Here is a 17477-nt window from a genome sequence, read left to right on the forward strand (position 1 = left end):
AAAGCAGTCAGAGACACACCAACCAAAGGAATCACAGAGAAAAGCCTTCAAATCCTACTTGGGGAGGGTCAGATCACATTCAATTTCTGCACAAAGCTGTACCTCAGAAGCTTCTCCAAGGCATGAAAAACCTGACAGCACTGCTACCAAGGGCTGTACTGAAGGATGTGGCTTAGACAGTAATACTCATCAAATAGTTATTTTTCTAGTCCTTGGTGATTCATTCTGGCCAGTGAAACGGGGGTGGTGTCACCTGTGTCACTTGTAAGTGGAGGCATGAAAAGTCTGAGTATGACTCTCTAGTGTCTCTCTTTCCTGCCCCAGAAATTTTTAGCTCATTTTGTCATGTGCCACTTAATCTCCCAAACCAGATTTTGAGGAGACTGGCTCTGTATTGCCACTCTCTATAATTTAATAGATGCTCAACTAGAAGGCAATGGCACCCCACTCCAGTACTCTTGCCTAGAAAATCCCATGGATGGAGGAGCCTGGTAGGCTGCAGTCCATGGGGTCGCTGAGAGTTGGACACGACTCAGTGACTTCACTTTCATGCACTGGAGAAGGAAATGGCAACCCACTCCAGTGTTCTTGCCTGGAGAATCCCAGGGATGGGGGAGCCTGGTGGGCTGCAGTCTGTGGGGTCACACAGATTTGGACAAAACTGAAGCGACTTAGCAGCAGTAGCAGCAACTAATGTTGGGGGGCTTCCCTCATAGCTCAGTTGGTAAATCATCTGCCTGCAATGCAGGAGACCTGGGTTCAATTCCCGGATCAGGAAGATCCCCTGGAGAAGGAAATGGCAACCCACTCCAGTATTAGTGCCTGGAGAATCCCATGGACAGAGGAGCCTGACAGGCTACAGTCTACAGGATCACAAGAGTTGGACCCAACTTAGCGACTAAACCACCACCACCACAACTAATGTCTATCGAATGACTGAATGGCACTGTGCCAGACATTTAAAAGGAATTCTCTTAAATAAGAAGGAATATTTTTAGGACATTACCTAGGTTATTGCTATTTTCGCTTTAAAAATATAAGATTTCAGGGGCTTCCTTGTGGCTCAGTGGTAAAGAATCCACCTGCCAATACAGGAGATGCAGGTTCTATCCCTGATCGAAAGATCCCACATGCCTTGGAGCAACTAAGCCCGTGCACCACAACTACCAAGCCTGTGCTCTAGAGCCTGTGAGCAGTAAGCACTGAGCCCATGAGCTGCAACTACTGAAGCCCACAAGCCCTACAGCCCGAGCTCTGCAACAAGAGAAGCTGCTGCAATAAGAAGCCCGTGAGAGAGTAGCCCTGCTCGCTGCACCTCGAGAAAAGCCTGTGCAACAACAAAGACCCAGCACAGTCCAAAATAAAAATAAGTAAATAATTACTTTTTTAAAAAACATAGGATTTCAGCAATTAGTAAGGCAAATTTAATGTTCAAAAACAAGCAGCTTGTTGCTAACATAACAACCAGTTCTGCAAATCTCAGGCTTGAAAGATATACAAGACAAACCGCAATATACCAGAAGATGGAGGCCATGTGGCTTCTTACTAAGTCTTATCAGATCTGATAGAGGAGACAGGATATTTACATGTGATTTATCATTTGGCTACTTTTCAAGTAAAAACCACACAGGAACATCACAGGAAGAAAAACTGCAATTAAAAAAGTACTGCAGCCTCATCTATGTAACATCAGGAAGAAGATGAGCAGGAAGAGTTCTTTTGCTTAAAAACGAAAACAGCTTCATTAGTCTTTCACTTTACAAGAGGAGAGCCCTCTGGATCTGATCTCAAAGGATGCCGTAGAACCCAGACAGCTCAACTGCTCTGCGCAACCGGTCAGAGGAGGAGCAGGAGGGTCAGGCTACAGAGACAGGACATATTAGTCCCGACAAATTGCTAGGATTTTCCCAGGAGACTCAGTGGCCCAAGAAGTCTGGACCTCCCTGATCTGTAACTTATTGCTGTTTTCCCAAGGCAGAAAGAAATTAGTCATTAAAGATGAAATTAAATGCTCATACACACATGTCACTACATTAACTCAGGTCGTGTAGCAGGATGTAGCCTTAACTGTGAGAAGGGAAGGAAAGAAATCAAAGTATGAGAGAGGGCCAGGAAACAGGGCTTTGAGGCATCCATCCAAGTAAGACTGCAGAGACAGGCAACCTTATAGGGAAGGTAATAATTAATTAGTTAATTAATTGACTGATTGGCTCTATCGTCTGAATTTCACAGATGTTCATGATCAAATACAGGAAGTTTGGGTTCTTTTTTTAAAAAATGATAACCTGTTTTAAAGTCTCATATCCCCTTTTTTATAATTTATTTATTTGGGGTTGTGCTGGGTCTTTGTTGCTACGTGATCACTTTCTCTAGTTGCAGTGAGAACTCTTCATTCTGGTACGCAGGCTTCTCATTGCGGTGGCTTCTCTTTGCAGAGCAGAGGCCCTAGGTCACCCAGGCTTCAGCAGTTGTGGCACTCAGGCTCAGTTACCCATGGCATGTGGAATCTCCCCAGACCAGGGATCGAACCTGTGTCACCTGCATTGGCAGGCAAATTCTAATCCTCTGTACCACCAGGAAAGTCCAGTTTCAGTTCTTTTTGGCTATGAATTTGCATGACTTTCCAAATTTTAGGAAACAGAGTGGCTGGGGGCTTTTCTATATGGGGGCTTCCCTGGTGGCTCAGAGGTTAAAGCATCTGCCTGCAATGTGGGAGACCTGGGTTCGATCCCTGGGTTGGGAAGATCCCCTGGAGAAGGAAATGGCAACCCACTAACTTTTCCAAAATTGGTAAACTGTAAAATTTATATATAGTAACAAGAAACCAACTTAGCTTACCAAAGCATTCAGTAAAAATACCAAGAATACGCCACCATGCCATCCATACTCTTTGCAGAAAGTTACTTGTGGGGTTTGGGGGAAACAGTCAGGGAGATTTAGCACAAAGAATTATGGGTGCTAAATATCACTTTCCAGAGACAAAGAGCTACAAGGACAAAGAAAGAATCAAGATATTGAAACCCAGAAGAGAGTGAATTATAGAATCCAGCTAGAAATTCAGAACCATCTTTTATATGAATTTACCAGAATGATTCCTGTAGAAAGAGAACGCCCATGGAAATCCTCACATCACACAACATACATGTTTTAAAGAAAGTGGTATTCCTCAAGTAGAAGGAAGGCAGATGCCTGAATGGTATGGTCAATATGGACAGACTACAGCTAAAACTGAATCTGTCTCCTCCCACCATAGGACCATGGGCTGAAGCCTGGGTAAACAATACAACCAATGAAGCATCTGTACCAAACCTCATCAATACCAGAAGCTCAAGATTATTTAGAGGATGGTAGAAAAGTGTCAAGTGAGAAGTAAGAAGAATATAAACTGTGTGTTACAGAAATGGAGTGCTTTAGTCCCTGGAACACAGGTTAATAGTGAAGAACCTCTCTCTGTCCCAAGAGCGCTTCACTGGAAGAAAGTGGGGACGTTTGGAGGAGGCTAGGGTGAGGAATCCAACAACGTGTAGCTTTCTGGAAGCTGCATGGCTTAGGACCAAATCCGTTTCCTGATGCCCTGAGGATTTCTGAATTATTTTCTGGTGAGATTCTCCAGATGCAATCCACTCTGGTCCCCATACTAAGGAGATTTACCATCATAACACTTTAAGGAGGAGGCCAACACTTCACCTTCCAGTACTTCAACGATTCTGTCTCACCCATGAAGAGAGGGTCTCTGACCGTAGATGCCCCTTCAGCCATTGTCTCTATTCCCTGATTTTTATTTTAACTGAGCTACTGAAGAGAGGGTCTCTGACCCTAGATGCCCCTTCAGCCATTGTCTCTATTCCCTGATTTTTATTTTAATTGAGCTACAATTAACATATAATAGTGTGTTCATTTCATGTGTACAACATAATCATTTGATATACAGCCGTCTCCCCTTATTCTCAGAAGATACATTCCAAGACCCCCAGAGAATACCTGCACCATGGACAGTATCAAACCCTATTACAAACTGCTTTTTCCTATACATACCTATGTGTGATGAAGTTTAATTTACAAATTAGGCACAGTAAGAGAATATCTGAATTGCAAGCATCATTATTCTTGTGCTGTGGGGCCATTATAAGTAACATAAAATGAAAGTCGCTCAGTCATATCAGACTCTTTGCGACCCCATCCACTTACACAGCCCATGAGATTCTCCAGGCCAGAATACTGGAATGGGTAGCCTTTCCATTTTCCAGGGGATCTTCCCAACCCAGGTATTGAACACAGGTCTCCCTCACTGCATATTCTTTTCCAGCTAAGCCACAAGGGAAGCCCAAGAACACTGGAGTAGGTGACTTATCCCTTCTCCAGCAGATCTTCCAGACCCAGGAGTCAAACCAGAATCTCCTGCAGTGCAGGTGGATTTTTTACCAACTGAGCTATCAGGGAAGCCCTTAAGTAACATAAGGGTTACTTAAACACAAGCACGATGATGTCCAGACAGTCAATTTGGTAACTGAGGATGGTTGTTAAGCGATGAATGGTGAGTAGCACCTACAAGTGCATACACTGAACAAATGGTTGATTCATACACCAAGTTGGAGGAAGGAAGAAGGTGCAAGATCTCGTCATCCTACTCAGGACAGTGAATGGTTTGCAACTTATTAATTTATTTATTTATGGGATTTTCCATTTGCTATTTTCTGGGGGTAACTGAACCACCAGAAAGGGAAACTGCAGGTAAGTGGGGATTACTGAATGCAGATGTTACAAAATGTTTAGCACCAGTGTGGTTAACATCCATCACACTATTTTTTTTTCTTGTGATGAGAACTTCTGAGATCTACTCTCTTAGCAACTTCCAATACACAGCACAATATCATTCAGTTCAGTTCAGTCGCTCAGTCATGTCTGACTCTTTGCGACCCCATGAATTGCAACACGCCAGGCCTCCCTGTCCATCACCAACTCCCGGAGTTCACTCAAACTCATGTCCATCGAGTTGGTGATGCCATCCAGCCATCTCATCCTCTGTTATCCCCTTCTCCTCCTGTCCGCAATCCCTCCCAGCATCAGAGTCTTTTCCAATAAGTCAACTCTTCGCATGAGGTGGCCAAAGTATTGGAGTTTCAGCTTTAGCATCAGTCCTTCCAATGAATACCCAGGACTGATCTCCTTTAGAATGGACTGGTTGAATCTCCTTGCAGTCCAAGGGACTCTCTAGAGTCTTCTCCAACACCACAGTTCAAAAGCATCGATTCTTTGGTGCTCAGCTTTCTTCACAGTCCAACTCTCACATCCATATACAACCACTGGAAAAACCATAGCTTTGACTAGACAGACCTTTGTTGGCAAAGCAGTGTCTCTGCTTTTTAATATGCTATCTAGGTTGGTCTTAACTTTCCTTCCAAGGAGTAAGTGTCTTTTAATTTCATGGCTGCAGTCACCATCTGCAGTGATTTTGGAGTCCAAAAAAAAAATAAAGTTTGACACTGTTTCCACTGTTTCCCCATCTATTTCCCATGAAGTGATGAGACCAGATGCCATGGTCTTAGTTTTCTGAATGTTGAACTTTAAGCCAACTTTTTCACTCTCCTCTTTCACTTTCATCAAGAGCCTTTTTAGTTCCTCTTCAGTTTCTGCCATAACGGTGGTGTCATCTGCATATCTGAGGTTATTGATATTTCTCCCGGCAATCTTGATTCCAGCTTGTGCTTCTTCCAGCTCAACATTTCTCATGATGTACTCTGCATATAAGTTAAACAAGCAGGGTGACAATATACAGCCTTGACGTCCTCCTTTTCCTATTTGGAACCAGTCTGTTGTTCCATGTCCAGTTCTAACTGTTGCTCCTGACCTGCATATAGGTTTCTCAAGAGGCAGGTCAGATGGTCTGGTATTCCCATCTCTTTCAGAATTTTCCACAGTTTATTTGATCCACACATTCAAAGGCTTTGGCCTAGTCAATAAAGCAGAAATAGATGTTTTTCTGGAACTCTCTTGCTTTTTCAATGATCCAACAGATGTTGGCAATTTGATCTCTGGTTCCTCTGCCTTTTCTAAAACCAGCTTGAATATCTGGAAGTTCATGGTTCATGTATTGCTGAGCTGATATCATTAACTATATGTTAATAGTCACCATCCGAATCCATGGGGTCCTCAGCCCTCTTAAGCAGCATGACTAGCCCAGTAAAACCTCCATACCCAGGCTCTGAATACCCAGAAGCTTCTACCCCATGCAATATACCATTTCCCCATCCTAAAACAAAATAGGAACTCTTTTTTTCCAGTTCTTTAGACATATAATTAACATATTTGTAAGTTTAAGATGTACAGCATGATAATTTGATATACATAAATATTGTAAAAAGTCCCTGGTGGCTCAGACAGTAAAGAATCTGCCTGTAATGTGGGAGCCCAGGTTTGATGCCTGGGTCAGGAAGATCCCCTGGAGGAGAAAATGGCAACCCATCCACTATTCTTGCCTAGAGAATCCCATGGGCAGAGGATCCTGGTGGGCTACAGTCCATGGGGTTGCAGAGAGTCGGACACAACCAAGCGATTTTCACATACAATACAATAATTACCATTTTTTAATTTTACATTGATAACTTTTAAGACCTACTCTCTCGGCAGCTTTCAAGTATATAATACCATATTGTTACCTATAGTCACCATGCTGTCCATTAGATTCCTAGAACTTATTCATCTTATAACTGGAAATTGGTACCCATTTGTCAACATCTCCACATTTCCCCCAATGCCAGCTCCTGTCAATTAATATCCTAGGCTCTGTTTCTATGAGTTTGGCTTTTTTAGATCCCACATATAAGTGAGGGAAATTAAATAGATAGTCTTGTTTAGGCTTCAGAGGCAAAGCAGAGCAGGCCTCAGACCTTGCTTCTAACCTGCTTGACCCCGCCCTGACTACTCCTGTGTCAGCCATGCCTGCTGTGAGTGCTGGCTGAGAGGCACCATAGATAGACAGGGGGCGGACCCCAGAGTTTGTTTAGCCCCTGGAGAGGATCTAGCCAACTGGGGACTTAACTGCATTCCCAGATTTGCAGACTAAAGCAAACAGCATTGTAAAAAAAATAATAATAATTAACATAATAGCAGAGCTGCAGTTTTGCTCACAGGCTGATGATAACATTTGCAGCCTGGAGATTGTAAGTGGAAGCCCACAGACAGCAGTCCGAAGCCTCACCCGTGGAATGGACAGATGGGCTGCTTAGGACCTTTTCCCAGTGGGGATTCCAGATGTGCTGTGTCACAGGACTTCCCAGCGCTGTTTAAGCCTGGACGTTGGTCAAAAACCAATTTAGTGATGTGACCTCTTCTATTTCTCTTTTTTTTTAATGTTAGTATGTTGAAAGTAAGCTAGATAATTCTCTAAGAAATATTATTTATTTGTACAGAACGAGTGGCTTATTTTGCTAAAAAATCTTTTGAACCTGAGACAAAAGTGAAAACTTTCTGCAAAACAGTCGTACTGCATTTTTATTTCTTTATATATATCTATATATATCAGTTTGTTTAATTTTTGAAAACAATAGTCATAGGGTCTGCTTTGTCCTATTTAACAAAAAAATGTTACACATTTACAAACTGAAGCAAAAATGGATAGTACAGAGATTTAAAGGAAACCTTTAAAAGAATAAAATTGCTTTTCACTCCACTGTGTTTTCAAAGATGATTATCATCAAACCAGGAAGAAAGCTGTGAACCCCAGACCACCTGCTTCTTTAATAAAAAGAACGTTTAGATTATTAGCAAAGTAATATCTTTAAATGTATCTTCACACAGTTGGAATTTTAGTATAAACTTGCATATCAAGTCCCTTCCCATTATTTATTCTACTTTAAAAATATATACAGCTAATGATGTTTAAATAAGTATTCTCAGCCATGTGTCCAAATATAAACATTTGAGAAATTCAAACTGTTGCAACAAGTTATGAAAGGATTAAAGAAAAAAGATGAGCTACAAATTCTATAGGAGAAGGAAAAGCTTATGTAGTAACCATATGCAGGTAGATATGTATTTTCTAATTTTTATATACATACCTATTAAGTATAGACAAGCCATCAAACTTTAACAAGTTATAGACTGGATTAAGTCAGTATTATTTTCTACAACAAGTAACAGTGGTGATTTAAAACTTTTTAATATACCTCAATAGTTTCATCACAGGTTATTTGTGGTAATAGTCTTTAAATATCATGAAGTTTTGATAGGCACAGATTAAATAAATGCATTATCTATGCCAAACTCAGCACCTTGATGATACCCAACGCTGCTTAATTATGGTGTAACTATCTGAACACAACAGAGTAGGCAGGCAACCAGAAAAGGACATTTAACATACTCTCAGGTTTATCACTTTAACATTACTGTTTAAAATTTGCATATCTAAATATAGAGGGATACTTAAAAAGCTGTAGGACAGCTCCAATATAAGAACCCCAACAGAGAAATCTGCAAAATCTTAAACTTCAGTTCTTAATCCATTGATAAATATTGCTCAAGGAGCAGCTATTTGGTCTTCAAACATTTTAGAATTAAAGGGTTGAAAATACGTTCATCCTTAGCTACACTGTAGCATTTTAAATTAGCAAGCAGGACAACCTGAATTCATCTTGCTTTTACATACAGAAGTGCATGTGCATTTTAAGACAACTAAGAATTAAGAGCTAACTTCTAGTCCATGGTGGTAAGTGACTAAAATTGCTGTCCAATCAGTGTTCTCTGGTACCACATACCAAAGTCCTAACAATATGCCATTCACATTGCCAGCACTCATCACTTCTAGGTGGGGAAGAGAAACATGGAAAAAGCAGTCGTAATTTTTTTTTTAACAGCATAAGAGCTTTAAACACAATTTTGCATCATCTTGTATTCTATCCTAGAATACTTGGAGCAAAATCTTATTTCAGTCAGCTCAATCTATACAAGTTATAAAATACAAACACAGACTAAACCCTACGGTGTACAGAAAATGCACCATTTAATACTCATTATTGCAGTACAACCCAAGGAACCCAATAAAGATTACCAAATAAGAAAAACACACACAACATTCTAAATTGCTAAATCATCTTCAGTTCAGTTCAGTCGCTCAGTCATGTCCGACTCTTTGCGACCACATGAACCGCAGCACGCCAGGGCCTCCCTGTTCATCATGAACACCTGGAGTCCACCCAAACCCATGTCCATTGTGTCGGTGATGCCATCCAACCACCTCATCCTCTGTCGTCCCCTTCTCCTCCTGCCCTCAGCATCAGGGTCTTTGCAAATGAATCAGCTCTCCGCATCAGGTGGCCAAAGTATTGGAGTTTCAGCTTCAACATCAGTCCCTCCAATGAACACCCAGGACTGATCTCCTTTAGGATGGACTGGTTGGATCTCCTTGCTGTCCAAGGAACTCTCAAGAGTCTTCTCCAACACCACAGTTCAAAAGCATCAATTCTTTGGCGCTCAGCTTTCTTTATAGTCCAACTCTCCCATCCATACATGACCACAGGAAAAACCATAGCCTTGACTAGACAGACAGTTGTTGGCAAAGTGATGTCTCTGCTTTTTAATATGCTGTCTAGTTCGGTCATAACTTTCCTTCCAAGGAGCAAGCGTCTTTTAATTTCATGGCTGCAATCACCATCCGCAGTGATTTTGGAGCCCAGAAAAATAAAGTTAGCCACTGTTCCCCCATCTATTTGCCATGAAGTGATGGGATCGGATGCCATGATTTTGGTTCTCTAATGTTGAGCTTTAAGCCAACATTTTTAACTCTTCCCTTTCACTTTCATCAAGAGGCTCTTTAGTTCTTCACTTTCTGCCATAAGGCTGCTAAGTCAGAGATTGTACAAATTACATGTGCAAGACAAAAAAAAAACAATAACAACAAAAAGAAAAAGAAAGAAAAAAACACAGAAACTAACTTCTCAGTGCATCACACCCACTAGAATAAAATGTATGGCACTTTTACACTTTTACTTTTATATTAACAACAGACATTAAAGCCACATTAGAGCAAGAACTAGTCAATTCAAATGTTTATAATGAAACAGATCACCTTTTTTCTTTGTAAAAGCACTGAAAATGTAACATGTGCTGATAACTCACTAAAAGTTTTCTCATGTCATTTGCTCCCCATTGTAGTGTCTTAAATTATTCTGTAATTATTCTACCTGTTAATAATAGTCTGACTTTTAAGGTTTGTGTAAACTCTATTATGTTACTGAAACATACTTGCTCCTATGAGGTCAGAATATCTTTATGAAAAAAAAATAACATAACTGGTTATATAGATCATAGAATAAACCCAAAGAACACAAATGACATTTTCCAAGCTACTGAGAAAAAAATTAAACCGTGATGTGTCAATTTAAAATTTTATCAATATTAACTAACATTTCTATGGTAGATTTAAAATTAAACAGTGAAGAATAGGGCTTGGGCTACAGTTAATCACATTTGGTTTTCTTAAAAACAAAACTTTATTTACTATAAACGACTAAGAGGTAACTTTCTTCCTCCACAACACATGCTGACATTAAACTAAAGGCTTTTAAAATATCCACAATTTACAAGAAAAGTACTCTTAAACAGCTAAAAGGTATCAAAATGACCAAAGTTTAGTGTGCAAAGAGTAGATAGAAACAACCCAGAAAAGTGTAGATCGTTGTGTTAACTATTTTTGAATAGCCCAAAATAAGCCGCAAAGTTTTTCTACCTTTACGAATAAAAAAAAGGTGTCCTTTCCACAGCTTGGGGATATGCATTGTACATCCCTCCCCCCAGCCCCACAAGTCTATGAGTAAGATTCTAAAAATGTTGCCAATATTAAGTTCTTCCTACCTAAAGTTAATTAGAGGACAGCAACATTACAGAGGCAATGGTGCATCAATCCTCAAAACGTAGTTCAGATTCAACACAAGTTGTCCTGGTTCTTTTATCTGAGAAAAGCTTTTCAAAAGAAGCACCTGCGCTATGCTAACCACTAGAAGAATGAGGGCTTCTCTCACTAACCAGTAGGTCACTCTTGTATTTAGATCCTCACCGCTGCTTCGGCCTTGAGCTTCTCTCAGTTGGAAGTGAGTCTGATAGTCAATGACAGATTTCAGAGCTTCCTGAATTGAAACATAGACAGATTGCATCTGGGTAAGAGTCCTGACTCAGTTCTCACCAGGAAGCAAAGGTGGATCTTCTCCACCTTGAAAATCAAAAGCTACAGTTTCATATGTGAAAGTAGAAAATTCTTTGCTGAAGCAAAATTTGTATGTCCTGTTTTTGGAGGCTGTGAAGGTATAGTTATCATACTGTTTCTTCATCTCCTTGTAAAAACCATTACCATCAGGATCTTCTAATCGACAATCTACATCACAGTGACCACCAGTGATTACCTGGAACTGGAGGGTGCCCTTGGTGCCCTGCGTGATGTCCTCGTGGAAACACTGCTTGGCATTGTCAGGCAGCTCGAAGGTGCTCTCGGAGGCGCTGCTGGAGCCTGGCACCAGGAACAGCAGCAGCAGGAGCAGCCTACAGTACCAACGGCCCATGGCGGCCACCCAGCACTTTCCGGGTCATCTTGAGGGGGTGGCCTCAATGGAGCTGCGGAGACCCAGGGGTGGGTCTGCACTGACTCACTACACACTCCAGGCCTCAGCTGAGGTGGCACCACGAAGACGCACCACCAAGATGCTCCGAGCCTTGGAGAGATTCAAGATGTGGAGCGAGTTGCTGGACATGGTGAAAGCAGGATATGGTGAGCAAGCAGGGCCCAGATGCCAGAACAACCTGGGGAGCAGAAGTATAGCCAGCAGAGAACAGGTGGGAAAAAAGCTATTTTTATTTCTTTATCTGACTTATTACATTAGCATAATGCCCTCAAGGTCCCACCATGTTGTCTCAAATGGCAAGATTTCCTTTTCTATGGCTGCATAATATTCCACTCTGTGTGTATGTACACACACACATATATTTATGTACATGTATATATTGTCCTTAACACTCTTCCAGTGATGTACACGCAAGTTGTTTCCCTGTCTTGCCTATTATGAACTATGCTGCAATGAACATGGTGTTACAAATACCTCTCCAAAATAATAATTTCATTTACTTTGAATATATATCCAGAAGTGAGACTGCTGAATCACATGGTAATTCTGCTTTTATTTTTTGAGGAAACTCCAAACCATTTTCCATAGTGCTGCAATAGTTTACTTTTTCACCAAAAGTGCTTAAAGGGTCCCTTGTCTCCAAATTCTCACCAACACTTACCTCCTGATTTTTTGATGACAGGTATTCTGACAATGTGAGATGATATCTTACTGTGATTTAATGTATATTTCCCTGATGATTAGTGATGTTGAGCATCCTTTTGTGTATCTCTTGGCTATTTGTATGTCTTTTTCTGGTGGGGGGAAAATGTCTATTCAGATCTTTTAATCAGGTTATTTATTATTTTGCCATGCAATAATATTAGCTCCTCACATATTTTGGATAATAACCTGTTGTCAGATATATGGTCTGAAAATATATTCCTCCCTTCCACAGGCTGCCTTTTCATTTTCATTTAAAAGCAGAAGCTTTTTAGCTGGAGGTAGCCCCACTTGATTTTTGCTTTTGGTGTCATTTCCAGAAAATCATTGCCTAAACCAATGTTATGGGGTTTTCCTCTATGTTTTCTTTTAGGGTTTTATAGATTCAGATCTTACATTTCAGTCTTTAACATTAACACATTTCAAGTCGATATGCATGTGTTGAGTAAGATAGGGATCCAATTTTATTCTTTTGCACATAGTTATCCAGTTTTCCCAATACCTTCTGTTGAAAAGACTATCCTCTCCCCATTGACTATTCTTAGCCTCCTGATTGTAGCGTAATCTATTTCTCCTTTTAGAGATATTAGTACTTGCTTTTATATTTAGATGTTCTGATGTTGGATGTATATATATAGTGATGATTGATTATCCTTGATAAATTGAACCCTTTATTCTAACATAATAGCCATCTTTGTCTCTTTTTACAGCTTTTGAATTAAGGTCTATTTTGTCCGATATAAGTACAGGACCTTGGCTCTCTTTTGGTTTCTATTTTCGTGGAATATCATTGTCCATCTATTTAATCAGCCTATATGTATCCTTAAAAGTGAACTGACTCTCTTGTAGCAACATATAGCTGGGCTTTGTTTTTTCATTCATTCAGCCAACCTATTTTGATTGGAGAATTGAACCCATTTACATTTAAAATAATTACTGATAGGTAAGGACTGAACTGAACTGAGGAACTACTAATGCCATCCTGTTGGTTTCTTGCCCCAAAATTTTAGTTCCTTGCTTCTTCCTTACTTCCTTACTTCCTTCCTTTGTGAACTGATAATTTTGGATGATTGTGTGCTTTGATGTGCTTCTCTCTACCTTCTCTCTACCTTTTCGGAGAAGGCAACGGCACCCCACTCCAGTACTCTTGCCTGGAAAATCCCATGGATGGAGGAGCCTGGTAGGCTGTAGTCCATGGGGTCGCTAAGAGTCGGACGCGACCGAGCGACTTCACTTTCACTTTTCACTTTCATGCATTGGAGAAGGAAATGGCAACCCACTCCAGTGTTCTTGCCTGGAGAATCCCAGGGACGGGGGAGCCTGGTGGGCTGCCGTCTGTGGGGCCTTACAGAGTCGGACACGACTGAAGCGACTTAGCAGTCTTTACCTTTTGCGTGTCTGCTGTAGGTTTTTACTTTTCGGTTTTCAAGAAGTTTACAAAAGACACTCTACAGAGAGAACTGACAGTCAATTTTATTCTGATAGCAACTTAATTTCAATCTTCCACAAAATTTATCCTTTTGCTCACCCTCCTAAATATTATGCTTTTGCTCTCACAACAGAACTTCTATTTATATTGTGTGAAAGTGAAGTCGTGTCCAACTCTTTGTGACCCCGTGGACTGTAGCCCACCGTCCTCCGTCCATGGGATTCTCCAAGCAAGAATACTGGAGTGGATTGCCATTTCCTTCTCCAGGGGAATCTTCCCGATCCAGGGATCGAACATTAGTCTCCCGCATTGCAGGCAAACGCTTTAACCTCTGAGCCACCAGGGAACCTCCTTTTATATTGTGTGTCCACTAACAAATAACACTTTGAAAGGTTATTATATACAAGAAGCCATTGGCTGTGATTATATGTAAGAATTCACATAATCTTCACAGCAATCCTGCAAGATAGAGCTTTTAACATCTCTATTCTACAAAGAAGAAAACCAAGTTCAAGACTCATCCAAGGTCACCCAGCTAGCAAATGCGGTATTGTGAAGCCAGGCAGTCTGACTCCACAGTCTATGGTCTGAACCATGACTCCTTCCCTAGAAATCCTTGGTAGATGGTGTGGGAAATAGAAGGTAATCTTGGTGATGGTAGCAAAGCTGTTGGGTCCTACCAAAGTCCTCTGGCGCCATCTGCTGTTAATTGGGGGTTGGCACTAGCAAACCTTCTGGATCCCTCTAATGGTTTTTTCTTCCTCTTACTGGATCATAAACATGTGATATTTTCTTCTTATGTTTGGATCATTTATTCAAATAAAGAGACTGAGATTAACTGGTTCTAATTTAACCTATGGTTCCTTGAACTGGTCGATTAAATTGGGAAGGATTAAAAGGCAGAGGATGATGATTCCAAAATGAGTTTTCCTCTGTGAGTTTTGGAGCTGGTCTGACTTGTGCTTACCTTAACCTGGTCCAAAGAACTTGAAATTACTTTGGCTTTGAGAACCAACAGCATGTCAGAGGACTTCAAATACATAACAGTGGTGCAGCCATAGTTTTTTTCTGCACAGTGGGGGTTCCCAGATGTCATTCGTGGCATCAGCACATAAATATTTTGAACCGATGAAGCCTGTGGAGTCAAGTTTAGAGGAAAAGTGATCTGAGCTCTGTCCTCTTGAATTTTCTCAAAATTATTTGAAGATGCTATCAAGTTAGATACACATTTATTCAACTTGAGACAAATAATTTCTTTCTTTGTGACATTTGTGATTAAGTTGCCCAGCAGGAATGAGGTGTGAGTGTTCCCAAACTGCGAGGAAACTTTTACTGGAATATTAATAGAATTTGTTGCTGTTGTTCTTTAGCCACTAAGTTGTGTCCGACTCTTTTGCAGCCCCATGGACTGTAGCCCACCAGGCTCCTTTGTCCATGGGATTCTCTAGGCCAGAATACTGGAGTGGGTCACCGCTTCCTCCTCCAGGGGATCTCCCGACCCAGGGATCGAACACATCTTCTGCACTGGTAGGCGGACTCTTTACCACCGAGCCACCTGGGAAGCCCAAAATAGAACTTAAAGGAGAATAAAAGACACAGCTTTAGGTGACAGCCTTTTCTCACGACAAGGGCCCCACTGCCTTAAAGTGTGGGATAAATGTGTGATTTATTAGAAATCCTAGGACACTCTGTTTAAGTATTTTTTCCTGAAATTAGGGGCAGGGATTTTCCCCCTGATTGGACTATTTCTTTTCTTTTCTTTGAAACACAAGACTCCCTGTAATGGCCAATGTGACCAAACGTTAATAATTTTCATCTATTGTTTGAACAACTGGGAGTTGGTTTCCCTATATGAGTGCCTGGGAACACTGAAAGACAGTGAGCAGAAAACCAGTTTCAGGACTGCAAGGGAACTCCAGCCTTTGGACTCAAAAGCAGTATTTGCAGTGGTGATACATTTCTGGAGAAAAGAAATGGGTAAATTGAAAACAGAAACTGAATCACAGATATAGAAAATTAAGATGGGGTATTGGATTAAGAGATAAAACTACACTGTATGAAATAGATAAGCAGCAAGGATATTTTGTACAACACAGGGAAATATAGCTATTATTTTGTGATGACTTTTAATAGAGTATAATCCGCAAAAAGATTGACTCACTCTGTTGTACAATATACCTGAAGCTAATAAAACATTATAATCAACTACCACTTCAATTTAAAATTTTTTTCTTAAAAAAAAATAAAAAAATAAAATAAAATAAAATCTTTTTCTTGTGGCATCACTAGCTCAATGGACATGAGTCTGAGCAAATTCCAGGAGACAGTGAAGGACAGGGAGACCTGGCATGCTGCAGTCCATGGAGTCACAAAGAGTTGGACACAATTTAATAACTGAACAGCAACAATTTAAAAAAATAAGAAATGATAAATTGAACAAAACCCATTTGTATATTCTCCACTAAAGGAAAATTTGATTGAGATTCATTTGCCTGTCTCTAGAATATTTTTAAATTTAAAGGCCAAGAAATGCCTCAATTGCTATGGATGATATGAGAAAGCCCATTAAGCATTCTACATATATCCTGGAAGAAATCTCAAAGGCTACTGTGGTAGATCATTGTAACACAGTCCTCAAAGAAATCACACTTCCTGAGGATTCACATGTGATAGTAACTGCAATTACTATCTTAAATCTGTATTTATATTTCATCCTTTGTAAAAAAAATTTAGAATACAAACTTGAAACTTAATTGTCTTAAATATTATGTTTTCATAGCTAAAATGTCATTCTTCTGATTAGTTTGGATTTTTTTTATCTAGCAATGCGTGAATAATATTATTTTTTCTGGAGTTTCTTCTCTGGCAATTATAAAAGACATGTTTTGATTTATAATAAATGTTAATTTTACTCATATTTTTTCCAAACTGTCTGACTATATATTTGGGGACAAAAAATGTGATGCTTACTCAAGCACTATTTTTTTCTAAATAGCATCTATTAAACTATTGTGGAGTAAATGAAGCAGCTAAGGTATAATGAAAGTTTACTCATGAGTTTGGCTCATAATAAAAATGAGTTACATTGAAAACCAGAAAAGAACTCACACTTCCTGTGTCTACATCTCTGTAATGTGTCACCGCTTCTCATCGAGAGACAAAGTCTATTTCTTCACACCCTTGAATCGACATTTCATGTATAATTTTGTAAAATAAATGATTTGCCTTGACCAGTAAAAGGTGACAGAAGTCAGGCTGTGTGAGCCCCAGAGACTTGGTCATAAAAGGTCTTGTAATTCCTATTGGTTCCCTTTCGACACCCTGAACAATCATGGGCCCTGCATGAACCATCAGGTGACTGTGGGCTGCCCCATGAAGGGACCCAAGTAAGTACAGCAGAACTGTCTGGGCTGCCAACCCCCAGATCATGAGAAATAATCAAGCGCAGAGCACCTGATTTTAGAGGGGTGGGGTGGGTTGGGAGGTGGGAGGGAGGAGACATATGTTAAAAAGAAAAAAAGAAGAAGAAATCAAACATTGTTGTTGTTTTAAGACACTAAGTTTTGGGGTGTTGTTTTTGTTTTTGTTTTTGCAGGAAGAGAAAATTAATACATCTTCCAACAAAATCTTTTCCAGAGTTTGTTGTGGTCCACACAGTCAAAGGCTTTGGCATAGTCAATAAAGCAGAAGTAGATATTTTTCTGGAACTCTCTTGCTTTTTCAGTGATCCAACAAAT

The 17477-nt window shown here is 40.2% G+C and overlaps 1 pseudogene; it reads right to left on the reverse strand.

The window, feature by feature from the left end:
* Nucleotides 10894-11738, reverse strand: LOC102186195 (annotated as a pseudogene).

This window comes from Capra hircus, chromosome 5 (assembly GCF_001704415.2).
Source record: "Capra hircus breed San Clemente chromosome 5, ASM170441v1, whole genome shotgun sequence".
NCBI lineage: Eukaryota > Metazoa > Chordata > Mammalia > Artiodactyla > Bovidae > Capra > Capra hircus.